General features: G+C 36.1%; 1 protein-coding gene across 2 annotated transcripts in view; it reads right to left on the bottom strand.

The window, feature by feature from the left end:
* LOC144969888 (uncharacterized) overlaps positions 1-20,000 on the bottom strand; it is a 158,893-nt gene that overhangs the window by 109,373 nt on the left and 29,520 nt on the right. The window lies entirely within an intron of this gene.

Below are 20,000 nucleotides of genomic sequence, written 5' to 3'. Positions count from 1 at the left end.
AAGGTCCTGGGTTCGAGCCTCGCGCTCGGCGCATAGTTGAGTCCTTGGAAAAGGCTCTTTACTCACATTCTCTCGCCGTACTCAGGTGTAAAATGAGTACCTGGCCGTTAACATCGTTGTCTTTGTCCGAAAAATTGTAATATCGCCTAACAGGTGTTATGTCCCATCCTGCATGTTAAATGTTGCTGTTGACCAGAGACCCATTGTAAAGCGCTTTGAGCATATTAAGTGGATATTGCGCTATATAAAGCTCAATTGTTTTTGTTTTTTTTTTTTCAATTATGGACAAGAGACAGCAGCTACAACAAAGAAACAAGATTTTTAAAAAGTTGAGGTGGCAGAAACAAAGATGTTGAGATGGTCACTTGGATGGACAAGAAAAGATAAAGTGAGAAATAAACGAATTCGAAGGTTGACTGAAGTGAAGAATATATATCAATAAAGATGAAGAGAAGATAGATTGAAATGGTTCGGACACGTAAAGAGACGAGCGAGGGAGTACGTGGGAAGGAAAGTATTGGACTTACAATTGGCAGGAAAGAGGAAAATGGGACGCCCAAAGACTAGATGGTGGGATAAGGTGAAGGACGATATGAAAGAACTGGGCTTGGAGGAAGATGATGCTCTGAACCGAGATGCATGGAGATGTGGAATTCATTATGGCAACCCTGCAAAATGCGGATAAGCTGGAAAGACGAAAGAAGAAGAAGAAGAAGAAGAAGAAGAGAAGAAGAAGAAGAAGAAGAAGAAGAAGAAGAAGAAGAAGAAGAAGAAGAAGAAGAAGAAGAAGAAGAAGAAGGAGAGGAGAGGAGGAGGAGGAGGAGGAGGAGGAGGAGGAGAGGAAGAAGAAGAAGAAGAAGAAGAGAAGAAGAAGAAGAGAAGAAGGAGAGGAGAGGAGGGGAGGAGAAGAAGAAGAAGAAGAAGAAGAAGAAGAAGAAGAAGAAGAAGAAGAAGAAGAAGAAGAAGAAGAAGAATGTGTATAAAGCGCCCGGCCCATGTTGAAGTAGAAGTACTGACATAACATGGTTGAAGACATGCGAACGGTTACACCACTATACCACAATCTACTATGATCATCAAATAGCATTATATTTTTGTCAGGAACATTTCTGTCTGATGCGCTGTTATCAAAAATTCAGAGAAGTACAAGACAACCAGGGATATTTAAAAATTGAAAACTTCATGAAGACTCAACTTCGGCGATTATTTATTTATTTATTTATTTATTTATTTATTTATTTATTTATTTATTTATTTATTTATTTATTTATGTATTTATTTATTTATCTATTTATCTATTTATTTGGAGTGGGGACCACGCAGAAGATGGGACGCGAACACAATACCTTTGTATCACGAGGTCAAGCCAATACGGCCGAGCTATATATTATAGTCTATCCGAAGACAACAACACTCAACATATAAAACGACACATGTAAAGGCTACTGCTCTAGAATATTATAAGCACACGCAATTTAACAAGACTACAAACATCAAATTTTTGAGGGGAAAAAAAAACAAAAATTAAGATACCGGCCGCTCTAATCGGATCATTTCAATTTCATCTTTAATCTCAGCACCCTAACCCCTTCCTATAGAGTCACAAGTTTATTTCCATCATGCCCCTTCCTTCCAATCAGCGCCCGAGTCACAATCAGGAACCATAACTCGCTAAAAGCTGTTTATCTCTCTATTCCCTCCTTACGCTTGCAACTCCAAAATGTCTCCATATCTAAATCTTTATTAGCAAACATTGATTGCGGATGGAGTTTGGAACTCCTGGTTCTCAGATAACAATGCCTCGACCCATCATTGAATCCTAGTTCTTAATCCTATTTACAATCAATTTCAACCTTCTTTAGATTACACCTCACTTTACTACAATCAAATTTTCCAGATTTTTCTTTGAAATCTCTGACTACGTCCCTTTATACAATTAGTAGTAACTAAAGATGCTTTCATCCCCTTTGTGGCGTAGTGGCGAGAGCAAATCACTTTCACGAAAGTTAAGCCTTTGATAATAAAATTCTCATTTCGTCAATGCTATTTTAGTCTTAGTAATCTAAACAAACCGTTTTCAATATAGATATGGACTTTCATTTTAATCATCCTCAATATTTCGAAGATGGATCTTTATTTCTCTCCGCTTGGAGAGCCTTACGTTGAATTCAGTGTTAAATCCAGGTTTTTATCGTTATTACGCCAGAGACACTCCTAAAACATTTCAGATAATGGTCATAGTTATAATCCTTTGTGTCAGCAAGGGTCCCGATAGCTCAATTGGTAGAGCACTCGCTTTACACGCAAAGGTTTTTTTTCTGATCCCCCTGTCCACCCAGCAGTGATCTGGCGGAAAGCACTTCGCGATAGACTAGCGTCCTATCCAAAGGATAGTAAGAAATTGCTATTGTCCGTTTCACGCTATAGAAACCGGGATAAACTCCGTCTCCATGGGCCGAATGGCTCTGAAGGACTAAGAAGTGTCGGCAAAGAATTTTTTTTCTTCTAACTTTTGAAGAGAAAAGAACAATGGACTACACGAAAGAAAATGGAATTTGAGCATCATTGAAATATTATGTGCCACAATCCGATGGGAAAATATTAGACCTATAATAGTAATATGTCTTCTTAAGCTGTCTGTTTGATTGGCATTGCTCATATTGCATGTCGCAAAAACATGGTTTTTGTTCAGCTTTTTAGCGATTTTATTTTTAGCCAGTTGGTGTCTTTTTTAATGTAGTTTGTTTTTTGTGTTTTTGTTTTGTTTTGTTTTGTTTTGTTTTTTTGTTTGTTTATTTTGGAGTTTTGTTGTTTGTTTGTTGTTTTGTTGTTTTTTTTTTGTCTTTATACGGTTTTTGTTTTTAATGGTTTTTTTAAAATATCTGTTTGGTTTGGGTTTTTTTGTTTGTTTTGTTTTGTTTTGTTGTTTTGTTTTTTGTTGTTTTTTTTTGCGGGGGGGGGGGGTGGATTTGTTTGTTTGTTTGTTATTTATTTATTCAATTTTTTTTGTTGTTGCCTAATTTAAATTCTAATTCATTTGAGGAGGAACTATATTCATACTTGACAAATCTGGAGAGAGAAAAAAAAACTTGTGCTTTTTATATAGCGCAATATCCACTAAACGTGCTCAAATCGCTTAACAAAGCGAAAAAATTATCTTTCCACACCTTTTACATCTTTATTTATTTTTGTGTCTTTTCAATCATTTATTTATCCATTTATATTTAATATGAACTTGAGTAATTGCGGAACAAAACTAAATTATACCGTAATCCTGTCTCACACCCATACTAACAAACAAACACAGACACGTAAACACACACACACACACACAATACATACCAATATCAACACACCCAAGACACCCCACCCTGCCATCACCACCCCTAACACACACACACACACACAAACACACAATACATACAAATATCAACACCACCTGCAACTCAGACACACATATACATACACAAACATAGTCAACCCCCCCCCCCCCCCCCACACACACACACAGACATACACGCACATAATCACCCAAAACAAAAAGAACAATCACGAAAATCCAGCAAGATTTAGGCCAATAAGGAAAACAATGACTGAGACATTTTCATTTCCTTGACTCCGCTTTGAACAAATCCATTACTGAGTTCAAATCCGCCATTTGTCTGTCGGAACCGGAAGTCACAACTTCGCTATTTTTACCCGCCAATAATCCTATTCATTTCTGAGATGATTATTTTCATTTTCGACGAGACGACACGACAAGACAAGACAAATCGCACGACGATGCGACGAGGGCGACAGTTCGAGGCTTGGGGCCAGGGATGCCAGTTTGGTGTATTTAGTGCCAAATTCAAACAAACAAACAAAAACTGAGCGTTTTTTGTTTGTTTATTTTTGGAGGCTTTTTTGTTTTGTTTTGTTTGTTTGTTGTGTTGTTGTTTTGTTTGTCATTTTGGGGTTTGTTTTTTTTTTTGGGTTCGTTTTGTTTATGTTTGTTTTTTCTTTGAATGGGGGTTGATGCTTTTCTGTTTTGTTTTTTTATTTTTGTTTATTCAGGGGGGGGGGTGATTTTTTTTTTTTCGTGTTTTTCTAATATATTTTTGGCACTTCATTAAATTTCACTTCAATTTACCTATTTGATAGACAAATACACAATAATGGTATGAAATTTACCAATTTTCAACATGAACTGACAAGACAATGTGAAATTTTCTTGGCCGCAAGAAAAGACAATAATAGACTTATCTCAACTCTTATGTGCATTTTAGCTTTAAAAGTGGTGCTTAACAAAACTTAGTATTTTGTTTCAGATCATATAGCATTTTTCTACGACTTATAATTTGGCACTTTAAGCAAAAATAATCTGGCAACCATGCTCCGGGCATCAAGACGCAGCCCCAGAAAATACATTACATTTCCTTTTCCTTGCTACTTGTTTGTCTCGATTCGAGCAGAGATATTTTGGCGATTTAGGAATTTCTCTGGCATCTTATGGAAATTAAAAAGTTTATTGAAAGGATGTGATTCTGTTATCTTCCCTTTTGTTTCCTGCATCGGCATCAGGGATGGACGATGACGAAGGCGACAAATCGCCTCTGGGTGTTTTGTCTGAGTCTGAGACGACAGGCGTAAACACATTGGACAGGAAATCAGAAGCGACAGGACGGATAATACAGTAATACAGAAATATATTATACACAATACTTTATTATACAATATAATGCATTGACATAGAATTATTATTACAATATGCAGGGAGGATGAAATAAGAAAGAAAGAAAGAAAGAAAGAAAGAAAAAATGACACAAAGATGAATAGTGTTAGGGGATTGATTATAGCAGGGCAAAAAACAATTTAGCTCTCTTTGTCCAGAGGGCGTTGTCAGTAATGAATGCAGAAATGCAATGGGATGTGAGGATAGGAAAAGGGGGGGGGGGGGGGGGGGGGGGGGGGGGCAGGCTTTATGTGTTATGTCTCTGATCTGACTGTATGGCTGTGTATATATTAATGACGTAATGCGATTGTTTTCTGTGAGAATTGAAACGAGATTAATCTGTGTTAATGTTGCCAGTAATTTATTTCCTTTAAAGGGATTATAGATATTTATAAGGAAATATATTTCGTTTTTCGGAATAATATCTGATAATGGGATGACCTCGAAAATCGTTCTACTTTTTATGGGTTTTTTTTTTCAGTGTTTCTTTCTTTATTTCTTTACTGTTTATACTTGCACAGATACAAAACAAATTTTGTCCCTCAGTTTACCTAATTTCGCAATTATCTCCCTTGCACGTTGATAAATTATTATAAGTCTGTGTTTGTATTTCTGTATTCTTTAAATTCTCTTTTTTTTTCTTTTCTTTTTTTTTTCTTTTACTAACATTCCAATCTGCCTCCTGTAGGCAAATTTACCGGGTTTTTTTGGATAATCAAAAGTGTTTAGATTTGTTGTTCGCTTGTCTTGCGACACATTTAGTTGTCTAATTCAATTTCTAGTCCTTCAGAGCCATTCGGCCCATGGAGCCGGAGTTTATCCCGGTTTATATAGCGTGAATGAAACGAACAATAACAATTGCTTGCTCTCCTTTGGATAGGACGCTATTCATAACGACAAATGCATCATCATCAGGCATCATCATCATCATCATCATCATCATCAACATCATCATCATCATCATCATCATCATCATCATCATCGTCATCATCATCATAATCATCATCATCATCATCATCATCATCATCATCATCATCATCCTCATCATCATCATCATCATGTTCTCCCCAAACCCATAGATCCACCCAACACATTGCCTACTAAGAGTACTATAGAACTTTTTGACCCAACATCATCATCATCATCATCATCATCATCATCATCATCATCATCATCATCATCATCATCATCATTCATATCCTGTCGTACTTTGAAAAAAAAAAACACCTTTTAAAAATTTGGCCAGAAAACTCATCCTTTAAATATCGATCAATAAAACTAACCCTAATCTTGTCAAGAATTTTCAAACCTGGGACCTCACTGAAGTCTTCCTTGAATTCTCAGCTTTGAGAGTTTTTGACAAGATGAGTATTAGTTTAATCGATCGATATTTGAAGGAAGACTTTTCTGTCCAAAATTTTTGCATCAGTGAACGGTATATTATTTACACAGAATATTCCCCATAATTGGTTTGGTCGTGGAAAACTTTGATTTCGACTGTAATTTGAATCGTTGGAGTGTCTGATGTGGTTGGAGTGTATGTGTGTGTGTGTGTGTGTGTGTGTGCGTGTGTGTGTGTGTGGGTGTTTGTGTGTGTGTGTGTGAGGGCAGGAGGGGGGGGGAGTTGATGGGGGAGATTTGTGTTGACAATTTTGATATCTCTCTCCAAACAAACCAATCAAGATCCAGCCATTTCAAAGTCCGTATTTCTATAAACATTCCAAGTGTTTGTCACTCTGTCTGCCTTCATCATCAATTATACATACATACATACATACATACATACATACATACACACATACATACAAGTCCACTAACCAGAATAGTTGGTCAAGTATTGAGTAATTTGCCTGCGGGCAGAATGGTCGACGGTTCAAACTGATCTGTAGGTCAAGGTTCGAGTCCCGACGAAGAGCAGCGTAAAGTTGTGTCCTTGGCTGTAGGAGACTCTGTACTTACAACTTACATTCCATTCTCGCACTGTACTCAGGTGTAAAATGAGTAGCTACAAGACCGGTAACAGTATTGTCTCTATTGAAATAAAATGTAATCTCTATTAACGCCTTATGGGTGTCTCGTGTAAGATGTTGCGTGTTACTGTTGGCTTGGGACCCCTTTTAAACCCTTTGAGCCCATATAGTGGATATTACTCTATGTAAAACCTCGGCGATTTTTAAAGCTGCCCATAAATGTATAAGTATCTATTAAATATTGGATGGAGAGGTAAAGTGGGGGTTGGGGGAGGGGTGGGGGTGGGGGCTGGGAATTTTTAATTTCTGTGATGTAAAGGTTCAAGTCTTTGTTGCCCAAGTCTATAAGATTTGCACTCTAAAAACTGAGACACTCGTTCAAGATTTACTTTTCTTAACCTTAAGTAGGCTACTTCTAACTTGGAGGATGAAGCGTGCCATGTTATACACATAACAATATGATTGGGGTCCCAGATAACACGATAAAAGTACTTGATTACAGTACTCAACAGTAGCAATGTGGTATTACGTACTAAATACACACTGCGTGTGCTTGTATTGTTTGCATACATAAGATTTTATGATGGGTAAATTTGGATGGCGTTGAAACAAAGAGAGCGATAGACAAGGAAGTCAATTGGATTCAGTAGTCTGATGTCACGCTGCCCGGCAACGGCAGTCATCTTGGTTCTAAACAAAGAAAATCATTACTTTTTTTCTTCATGCTGGCTAGAACATTTCATATGCCTTGTGATCAGAATGTGTAAAAGTCAAAACATGATCAAATTTATGTTGTTTTTTTTTTCCTCTGGATACACTTTAATGCTCGTCGGGGAAGTATTTCATACGGGCGTCCGCCATTGTTCCGATAGTTTAGAGCCAGTGTTACTAAGTTACCATGCGTCATTAGGAAGGAAGTGACGTTACGACTGTTGAAGAGTATTACACAGTTAATTGTCGTATTCTGGAGAAAGGTAAATGTTGCTGCTCGAAACTCGAAGAAATAAATAACAATGTGAAATTGAATATAAGCTTCAATTTAATATACGAAAACAGAACAAATGGGCGTTTCGGGTTTTCCCCTTTATCAACAAAACAGGATGAATGAAACATCACAGACGAATCAGATAATGTGATTGTGGCGTTGTTAAGATGAATATGAATATTTGTTTTATATATCTATGTTTTATTCATGTTTCATGTCGCGCAGTATATACTAAATTATATACTCAAAGTGCTCTTTATAAGTTTATTCTTCTGTACTTTATTTTTATTGCTTCCTATTAAATCTCGCTATCAAAACGAACGTCATTCCCATAGCGTGACACCTTTATGGAGGGTTGTTGAGTAGAGGGGACTATCGACTACTCACGGCGTGTCAATGATATCTTGATAACCACTCACGCTGAATGGTACATACCCGATATGGCACAATCTGGTGTAGGTCTGAATAAACACGTGATTAAAATTTTGGCCAGAAAACTCGTCCTCCAAATTATATTGATCGATTAAAATGGCCTTTGTCTTAGCAAAATTCTCAAACCTGGTTCTTCGCGAAGAGAGAGAGAGAGAGAGAGAGAGAGAGAGAGAGAGAGAGAGAGAGAGAGAGAGAGACAGAGACTAGAGAGGTGTAGGAAACCATATAGATAGATAGATAGATAGATAGATGGATGGATGAATGGGTAGAAAGATGGGTCGATAGACAGACAGAGAGAAAGAAGAGAAGAAAAGGAGGAGGAGGGGGGGGGGAGGAGGAGGAGGGGGAGGAGGAGGGGGGGAGTAGGAGGAGGGGGATATAGTGAAATAGATAGACTGATAGACAGACAGATAGATAGAAAGAAAGAAAGAAAGAAAGAGAAATAGATAGATATATAGAGAAATAGAGAGAGATATAGATAGATATATAGATAAATAAATAGATAGATAGATAGAGAGAGAGAGAGAGAGAGAGAGAGAGGAGAGAGAGAGAGAGAGAGGGATATATATATATATATATATATATATATATATATATATATATATATATATATATATATATCGTCGTCCAACAACAGATACAGACTTCAATAGAAACCAAACCAGGTCCTCCATCACAATGCATACATTCCATATAATAATATAACAACAATTAACACATCCCTAACCCCCACCACCAGTCCCTCCATCCATCCATCCATCCATTCATTCATCAAACAGTCTACAAAACAATACCAACGGTTTATTAGTCGGAGCAGCCTCCATACGCCATCCGTCATAAATGCATATTGGTCATGCATACCTGTCGCATCACAGGCTGCAGGTAGGCGTATTCGCCTCGTCGACATGCATTACCTGTCAGAGATAAAATAATTTTATTTTCACGACAATTCCCCGTCACGGAGATTAATTAATGCATCGGAATTGTTTTCGTGGGTTCAACGTCGCCGACGACACTTTAAGGTCATACTGGAGCATTGACCAATACCTCTTCAATAAAATGCAGAAGATTTTTTTTTAAAACAGTAATAATGATAAAATTCCATTTATTCACCCATTGGGGAAATTTGTCTCTAGGGTCTATTCCAAGGGAGGACTGGAATAACCCAGGCGTTAGCCGCAGTGCAGCGCCGCAAATTGAGCTAGGGCCAGGTGACTTGCTCAAGGCCACACAGCGCAGCAGCGGCGGATGATCGAACTCGGTACCATTCGGTTACGAAGCAAAGGCCCTATCCGCTGAGCCTAATAGTTATTGTATATAATTTATGAAAACAGCTCAGTCAGATACAGGAGTGGGGCTACTCAAGGCCAATACTCTTCAACAGTCATGTCGTCACTTCCCTCGTAATGACGCATGGTAACTTAGTAACTGGCTCTAAACTATCGGAACAATGGCGATGAAATATTTCTCCGACGAGCATAAAAGTGTATCCAGAGTAGAAAAACATTATAAATATGATCATGTTTTTACTTTTATACATTCTGATAACAAGACATATGAAAAGTTCTAGCCAGCATGAAGAATAAAAAGTACCGATTTTCTTTGTTTAGAACCACGATGGCCGCCGTTGCTGGGCGACGTGACAGCAGACTATTGAATCCAATTTCAGAGGAAACTTTGAGACTAGATACATTTTTTTCAGAGGAAAAATTTGCCATCAGATACGATTTCAGAGGAAAGTTTTGTGAATAGAGCAAAAAATCATGACTTTCAAAAAAAAACAAACCGCCAATTAAAGGAAAAAAAAAAGCGATTATGTAACAAGAGGATTGAAAAACAATTTTCAGGGAATTCCGCCGATCCGAGGAAGTATCTCACCTCTGTAGTTAGTAATAATTCAAGTAATTCTCGATATCGCTAGTGTTGTATTTGGGTTCTCGTTGGCTTCAACTGCTATTCACCAAGTGATTTAAGTACCTTCATAAACATTTATTCTTCTTCTCTTTACCTTCTCAAACAAAATGTCCAACAGTAAAACAACAGCAATAAATCACGTGATAAATGCCAGAGATGAAAGGAATAGGGAGTGTAAACAAACCCCATTTATAGCAACCGGCGCCATCGCATCATATTATTTCATTTAAAAAAAAAGAAAAAAACAAAACAAAAAAAAACTGCACCTTATATTCGTATATATGTACATACATAATATATGAATTGTTCTTCACCACCATTAATTAATGAATAATTCTATATCCGTAGCTTACACTTGCAGCATGCATTCCGTATAAGTACAAAGCCACAACATAGCATTGTAGATTTGTAGGTATTTGTAGTAGTTGATGTGGCTTTGGCTTACCACAACAAATTAATGACAAAGTCAAAATTGGGGTTTCTCTGTCTGACCTGAAAGATCAACAAGATTGAGGTTTCAAGCCTGGAATCCACCGTTGGCAAAATGATGGTCAGTTTAATCGATCGATATTTGAAAGAAGAGTTTGTTTTTTATTTCTTAGATACCTCGTGACCAATGGGCATGATCTATATTAACTTTCCATGTGCTCGAGGTCATTGGTCACATTGCAAAATATCCTCAAAATGACCCACTTAGTGAAAAATGTTCACAGCTTTTTAAATATCTAACATCACGATTGGTCATTTGGTTCAGCTTGACACATGGGTATGTTTATAAGATTTGTAAACAAAGCAGCGTGTTTACATTTGTTAAGAAAAATCCAATCGTTGGACAGCAACAAATCATGTCATTGATGACCTGGTTGGGTGAATACGTGAATATAGATCGCGTAGACTACTTCGATTCGCCATAATCTGAGTTTTTCTCCATCTGCTTCAATGATAATTTGACCCAAAACTAAAAACGTTGGATTTGTATTCATGCGCACCAAAAGATTATTTATAATTACCAATCAGCTGTTTTTCACACCTAATGTCACACCAATAAATTGTGCGAAAATATTCTGCAATCGTTGAATAACATTTTTAGTGTGTCGGAATGTTTTGTCTGGTATTTGTTTTTAATATACATTTATGTATTATGTGTGTTATGTCTTTTAGGTACAGATATAGCACATTATGTTAATAGACATAAATACACATACACAATGTCGCCGGTATAAAACAGTAGTGGTGTTGTTTGACACGGGCTTTCATGTGTACAATTAACCTGACGTATTACATTGTACGAGTGCCGTGGCAAATGTGTTCACAACTGAATGAATAATTGAATGTAATGGATGACAACGACGACGATGACGATGACGACGACGATGATGATGATGATGGCGGTGATGATGAATGGCGCACGAATACATTGACGATGGTTTACACATAGCAAGGCGTGACCAGTGGCCAGTCTTTTAAAAAGAAATTTAAGAAAATAAATATGAACATTTATATAGCACATTTCTGCGGATTTACCATGTTCAATGCGATTCACAATGATTCATTTATTCAAAAAGCAGGTCAGATAGAACCACATTTCCATTTCATACAGTACTAGTCGCCTGTTATGTGACTTTTTTAAATTATAAAATTATTTCAATATCCGTCGATTCCAAAATAATCACATGATTCTTCATTTGTAACCCAATTCGGAATCGGGGTACAAGGTAGAGTGACTATCAATATCAAGGTAATCATTCACACACACACACATACATACACACATACACACACATACACACACACGCCATTGGTGTTCAGTCTTGTCGAAAAATAATATAAATAATTTTTTTTTAAAATCATTTTAGCCGGAATTTTTTTTACTTCCTTTCATACCGATATAGATTACGATGACAACTCAACTAGGTTTCAACAGTCGTGACGTCACTTCCCCGGTAATGACGCACAGTAAATGGTTCTAAACTATCGGATCAATGGCGGACGCCTTTATGAACAAGTTTATCCAGAGATACAAGTTATTTTGCATTTTATTTTATTTGTTTACCACGTCAATTGTTTATTGTTGCGCTGACGAAGGGTTCGTACCCGAAACGTCTATTGATTGTATTGTTCCATACGAAGCCTCTCCATTTTCACTCTTTCATTAATGATTTCAATAGTGCAAAAACCGTGCTTGATTTCTTTCCGCGTTCTGTAAAATATCCCCAAAGCGTTCTTCGACTTGCTGTCACGTGATCTTAGCTCAAGTAGTATAATAAAGATTATTATAAAGTTATTTGCATTTTAGCTGGTGCAAAACAACACACGACATTAATAGGAACCGGCCATTGCCACACGCACACACACACACACACACACACACACACACACACACACACACACACAGGGACACACGACTTTATTATTTAACATTTATAGATTTGTAACAATGCCTCAATGATAGATCTGCGAAAGTCAATTATTTAATTTTTTTAAAAGCGAAATTTAAGAGAGACGAAGGGGGGAAAAGATTTTAAAATCAAACGGCGTTCCAACGAGATGTACGATGATTTATAAATTATGAAGATTATAGATTTATACAAGAGGATGTTTAACGAGCGTCTTTTTGAGAGCAAAACTGACGATCATAAATCCTTCTTTAAACCCTCTTCTTACCACCTGAATCAAAATCGCCACATTTGTTACAACATAACATATTTTTTTTTCTTATTCAGATTTATTTTGTACAGCACAAACTTTGGAGAATGATCTTTGTTTAATTTATAAAACATAAAGTTGTTTTGTAGAGAGCTTGTTTGTGTGTTTTTTTTTTTTTTTAAATAGATTTTTCTGCCTGCCATTTTGGGAAAATACCGAAAATCATCGGTAAGGAAAGAGTTATAAGAAGTCAAAATAGTTAAAGTGCTAACGTTGTGTTAAAGTGACGAATGTTAGAGCAGGCATTGGTGTAAGATAAATATGAAGGCCACAGGGGAAAATCGATCAGAGTCCGAAAGACACTTACTGTTCTAATGTCACAATAATTTGGTATTAAAATCAACCAAGAGCTTGTTTTTATATGCATCTGACTTGTGGTCAAAATATATACGTTTAGTCATTCACATTCAGTTCAATTCATATTATCATGTGGCGTTTTCAAATGGGTTTCCAAACTTTCATTTTGATTTTCTCAAAAGCTGAAAAATGTGACTTTGATCGTTTTTCCCCTGTGATCTTCATATGTGGAGTGGGCACACTTCTATCAATAATGATTATGATGGGTATGGAGAATACATGGCAAACGCTGCCGTGTCCGTTCGTAGCATTTTTCTCTCTGTTTTTTTTTTCTAGCACTGCTTCATACACACACACACACACACACACACACAAACATTTTCAGATCGATGGCGTTGCGTCAGAGGGATAAAACGCTTCTTTCCTATCTTAAAACGACCGCTCTCTTTGGTACACGATGGTACGTACCTGGTATCGTTCAAAAGATAGCGTTCAATAGAAAGAAAAAAAAAAAGGATTTCTCAGTGTGCATCTTGTATTTTAAATCTATGATTTAGATTCACTTATTATTATGAATAAGAAGGAACTGCGTTAATGCTATCAAACTTTAAGGCCTGAAAGTGAGAGCGAGGCAAGGCAGGCAGGTAGGCAGGAGAGAGTTAGTTCCTGCAAAGGGAGGTAAGTTACCTACCCCGAAGTTGCTTCACACCAAAGCTGTCGGATTTATGTCCCCTGAAGCTGTCAAGGCCCCCAGGAGACGCTGACACCACCTTCAAAGGGGAGGTGGGCTCGAGCAGCCCGCAAAGGGAATTAACCACGACAGGTAAAGTATAAAATCTCGGGCTTCTCTCTATTCCGGCCTCTATTAAATTATCTACCTGCAGCAGAGAACTTTGTGTAACTACAAAGAGGGAAGGAGTTAACAGAGTTGTGAATTTGTGAATTACGTCCCCTTTGCAAGCCGTGATTTGTGAACTTCGAATAATTCACATTTCACATTCGTCTTATTTCAATTTCATTGTATTTTTGTTACTGTATGTAAAACCAGAATCCAGTCTTTAAATTCCCTTAGACATATAATTTTTTCTTCTCGTCTTTATTTCTTTCCCATCGCCACCTCCCCCTCCCCCTCCCCACCCCCTCACACCCCACACCCTATTTTTTGTCGGTTTGGAAGCATTCTACACAATTTTACGAGCTTGTTTTTGTTTTGTTTTGTTTTGTTTTTCATTCATATTTATTTTTCTGTGTGTGTATATATTTATATGTGTATGTGCGTGTGTGTGTGTGTATCCATTTTTTTAATCAATTTTTTTCGTGTATGTGTGAGTTATTCTCTTTTTCTTTTCTTTTTTTTAAAAATATATTCTTTATTCCTTTTCTTTTCTTTTTCATCGTCTATGTAAAGTGAATAACAAAGAATGGAAAAGGGCAAAATAAACGAGCAGCTTTTTGAAGTTTGGAGAAAGGAGGAAATGAGCTGTCACCGCTTGCCGATTAACCGGTTTAACGGCCGTATTCTGGGAAAACATGCATTATTTTTTAAAATTTGGCCAGAAAATTCGTCCTTTAATAAATATCGATCGATTTTAAAGGACCCATCTTGGGAAAAGGGTGGACAGAGGGGTCAGAGTAACAATCTCGACTGCACCCGGGATCAATCCCAGTCCCTTTGTGTGTGAAGCGAGTGCTCTACCAACTGAGCTATTTTGACCCCCAAAACTACATTGGATCAAGTGAATTTTCAGTCGTTGATGAGTAAAAAAAAAAACAGTTAAAGAAAGTATGCATTGTTCTTTGAACAGTATGCACTTATGGGTGATTCACGTATCCCACACTTATATATCGCGACCAATGTTGTCACCCCTTCAAATCATCGTTGACCCATTCAACCCACTGATAAACACAATTTTAAATTAGCTTTAAGATGGCTAAGATTGTCCGGCCACTCCGTATCTTTATTATAATGTGACCCAAAAAAAAAAATATTTTAAAATATTTTGGCCTGAAAATGGTTAATTCAATCAAAATGACTAAAAAAGTAAAGAAGTTGTTTCAAAAGGGTTGCCAGATGAGTTAAAATGAGATAAAAATAAAAAAAGCAAGAAATCATGTCTTGATGCCAATTATTTATGTATTTGTTTTTGTTTTTTTTTTTGGGTTTGTTATTTTTTTTAACGCTTAATTAAATCAAAATGACTCCAAAAAAAAAAAATTAAAGAACGAAAATGTTTAAACGGATTTGCCAGATGGTTGCGAAAAAGAAAATTAAAAACAACAATAAAAAACAAGAAATCTTGTTTTGATGCCATTTTTAAAATGTATTTGGTTTTTAAAACGCCAAATTGGCAACCTTCGTCTCATTTCGCCGAGATACAATTTAAAGATAAACGTGATATTTTTAAACTTCTTTGAAGCCAGGGTTTTATGAGTTTTACATAAATTTTAATCAATCGATTTTCGAAAGTAATAAATGACAAAGTGTGTGTTTGTAGCGGATTTATCAAACAATCTGATTTCACACTATTTAATTAACAGGGAAAAAATACTTTCGAATAGGCTATTTATTTTGATTGTTATTTCTGGTACGGCTATGTGGTCTCGTGGTATGACACTCACATTCGGATCCGAAAGTCCTGAGTTCGAGCCTAGCATAGTTGAGTCCTTGGAAAAGGCTCTTTACTTACATTCTCTCACAGTACCCAGGTGTAAAATGAGCACCTGGCCGTTAACAGCCTTGTCTCTGTCGGAAAACAATTGTAATATCGCCTAACAGGCGACATGTCTCTTTCTACATCTTAAACTTTGCTGTTGGTTAGAGTTTGTTTTTTTTAAAAGCGTTTTGAGATGTAATTGCATAAAAAGCGCTATACTAAATGTAAATTATTATTATTATTATTATTATTAATTATTATTATTATTATTATTATTATTATTATTATTATTATTATTATTATTATTATTATTGTTATTATTATTATTAATAATAATAATAATAAAATTAATAATATTATTATTATTATTATTATTATTATTATTATTATTATTATTATTATTATTATTATTATTATTATTATTATTATTATCATTATTATTTTTATTATTATTATTATTATTATTATCATTATTATTTCTACTGACAATATACAATTTTTTGACCGATATAGATAATTTTATTGAACAAAGAGCGAAACACAGAGTTTATTCGGTGATTGCCCGTGTTAAAAAGTTCCAGAATTCGTGATAAATCAACAACAATATAAAGTAGTGAAACTTGATGGGATTTTACACTATTTTCCTAAAGTCCTTCACGACATGTTCTTTAACAGTTTGCCTACTACATCATCAATAAGTCAGATATCACTTTCTATCTGATCTGTACTTTAACGGGGACAAAAAAAGAAAGGCGGGAGGGGGGGGGGGGGGGGGTTGTCCTTAAAGTAATTATTACTGATTGATTTGCGTTATCGCCGGTGGAAAAAAAAATATGGTCAATGTTATCAACTACTCTGCCGGGTTCTGGAAAAACACATATTTAGAAATTTGGCCGGAAAACTCGTCCTCCAAATATCGACCCATTTAAATGACCCTCGTCTTAGCAAAAACTTACAAACCTGGGACTTCGCGAAGTCCCAGGTTTGTAAGTTTTTGCTAAGACGAGGGTCATTTAAATCGATCGATATTTGAAGGACGAGTTTTCTGGCCAAATTTCTAAATATATCTTTTTCCAGAGCACGCCAGTTTACTGCTGACAATGATTACATTTGATATGGTATTTTATTATCTCTCAACACACAGTATCCAACCCTCGAAAAAAGTCGTGTCTTTAAAATTAAACTAATTATAGTTATAGATAGTATGTACTACTTTAAGAAGCTCATAACATTGCCACCCAACTGCGATTAGAATCTGGAGGTCCCGATAGCTCAGTTGGTAGAGTACTCGCATCACACGCAAAGGGACCAAGATCAATCCCGGATGCATTCGAGATTTCTTTTTTTTCTGACCCCCTCCCCCCCATGTCCACCCACAGCAGTGAATGGGTAGCTGAGTATGTTAGATTGTGCGGAAAGTACTTTGCGATAGACTAGCGTCCTATCCCAAGGATAGCAAGCAATTGCTATTGTGTCCGTTTCACGCAATAGAAACCGGGATAAACTCCGGCCCCATGAGCCGAATGGCTCTGAAGGACTACTTAAAAACAAAAAAAAAAACAAAAAACAAAAACAAAAAAAAAAACAAAAATAAATAAATAAATAAAAATTTACAAAAAAAAATAAAAAATAAAAAACAAAAGAAAAAAGAAATTGAAAGAAAACCTTATCACTGACATATCAATCATCATTGAAAATATAAGTCAATGCATTGTTTATTTTGGACCAATCTAGCTATCTAGTTTAACACCTGAATGAGATAACCATTGAATTGCAAGTGAATTTCCGTTCTCAAGAGGCTTGATTATCAAATGAAATCATTACCATCGGTGTTATCTGCTGCTGCTAATCATTGAAAGAAATACGAGTCAAGGAGACTTCAGTGTCTACTGCTCGCATCCAGATTAAAACTTGGGTTTTTGAGAATAATAATTATTATTATGTAATACTCTTCAACAGTCGTAACGTCACTTCCTTCCTAATGACGCATGGTAACTTAGTAACACTGGCTCTAAACTATCGGAACAATGGCGGACGCCCGTATGAAATATTTCTCCGGCGAGCATAAAGGGTATCCAGAGGGGGAAAAAAACACATAAATTTGATCATGTTTTGACTTTTACACATTCTGATCACAAGGCATATGAAAAGTTCTAGCCAGCATGAAAAATCAAAAGTAATGATTTTCTTTGTTTAGAACCAAGATGGCCGCCGTTGCCATGATGCGGCGTGACATCAGACTATTGAATCCTATTGTGAAATCAATATTGAAGGGGTTGATGGTAGTATTACTATCATTCTTACTGTAATATTGCACTTTTCAATATTCCATTATTTTTTCAGGTTGCGGTACGGAAGCAAATCTATTTTTCCAGCTTGTAAAATGTATCATTGTATTATAGTTGAATACATTTTAAATTAAATAAAAAGCTATATTAGAAAATAAATAAATAAATAATTTATTTTTTTAAATTGAGACCTTATATAGCGCAAAATCCACTAAACGTGCTCAAAACGTTTTACAAAGGAACCCTAGCCAATAGCAACATTTAACATTTAGGACTGAACATGGCGATGCCTATTAGGCGATATTACAACAAAAAATTTTGGACAGAGACAACGCTGTTAACGGCGAGGTACTCATTTTATATATCTGAGTACGTTGAGAGAATGTGAGTAAAGAGCCTTCTTCAAGGACTCAACCGATGCGCTGAGGGAGGCTCGAACTCAGGACCTTCCGATCCGAAAGCGAATGTCATATCACATAGACCAGAATATAGATATTACTATCAGTGTTATCGCATTGGTAAAACAAACCTATAAGTCAAATGAAAACGTACTTGTTTGATATTTGGAAGTCGTTCCCAGAGTGCCTCGGAGTGTGACCTTGACCTGGCAACGATACGACTAGATTTTTAAAAACTTTAGCAAGACGAAGTCAATTTTATTTTTAAATCTTAGACATACCCTTTTTTTTGTTATTTAATTTTAAATTATATAATGCTATTGTATTGGTTATATAATTTTATAAATAATTAATTTATTTTATTTATTTATTTATTTATTATTATTTATTCATTTTATATTATTTATTTATTATTACTTTCTTATTACAAAAATCGGGTTTTCCCACAAACCAAAGTGGTAAAATCTAGATGTAATGCTCTTATTCAATAAGTACACATCGGGGAATAAAAAAAAAATAGAATTATAGGGTCGAATAGACACCGGTGTTTTTGAATGGATTAATAAAATCACGAATTGAATCCAATCCTTCTTTTTTTTTTTTTTTAAAATCTTGTTTGAAGTGAGGGCATGATATCACATTACTATTGTTGTCTTAGAATAGAATAATAGATTGTATTATTGTGTGTTATAAGCCTGCAATAGATTTGTGGGTGTGTGTGGGTGTTTTGTTTTTTTGTTTTTGTTTTGTTTGTGTGTGTGTGTGTGTGTGTGTGTGTGTGTGTGTGTGTTGTCATTATGTGTTGTAATATGAGGTGTTTGTAATTTTGGGCAATTCATTGTCATTTGAGAAGGGGAGATCACTCGCGTCGGTAGGAAATTGAGTGCAAAACGGTGCAAACTAATCTATCATTTGATAATAATCATTATTATTATATACATAACGATAATGATAATATTGAGTTAACATTTTTTTTTAATTGAGCTTTTATATAGCGTAATATCCACTAAAAGTGCTCAAAGCGCTTTACAAAGGGTCCCTGACCAACAGCAACACTTTACATGGAGAACGAAACACGACGTCTGTTAGGCGATATTACAATTTTTTCCCCGACATAGACAAAGCTGTTAACGGCCGGGTACTCACTGTACACCCCGAGTAGATACGGTGAGAGAATGTGAGTGAAGTAAGAGCCTTTTTCCAAGGACTCAACTATGCGCCGAGCGAGGCAGGCTCGAACCCAGGACCTTCCGATCCGAAAGCGAGTGTCATACCACTAGACCACATTGCTGCACATTATGCCGAGTGGGCTTATCATTCATCAACAAAGAGATTTTGTCTTTATTTAGGATATACGGGGACGTGACGCACCCGATTTTAATGAATTCTTGAATATCTTACGGACGTAACGCACCCGATTTTAATGAATTCTTGACTATCTACGGACGTAACGCACCCGATTTAATGAATTCTTGACTATCTTACGGACGTAACGCACCCGATTTTAATGAATTCTTGAATATCTTACGGGACGTAACGCACCGATTTTAATGAATTCTTGACTATCTTACGGACGTAACGCACCCGATTTTAATGAATTCTTGACTATCTTACGGACGTGACGCACCCGATTTTAATGAAT

This window comes from Berghia stephanieae, chromosome 4 (genome assembly GCF_034508935.2).
Source record: "Berghia stephanieae isolate SIO BIC M18660-M18661 chromosome 4, UCSD_Bste_1.3, whole genome shotgun sequence".
Taxonomy (NCBI): Eukaryota; Metazoa; Mollusca; class Gastropoda; order Nudibranchia; family Aeolidiidae; genus Berghia; species Berghia stephanieae.
This window is presented reverse-complemented; position numbering and strand designations above follow the sequence as displayed.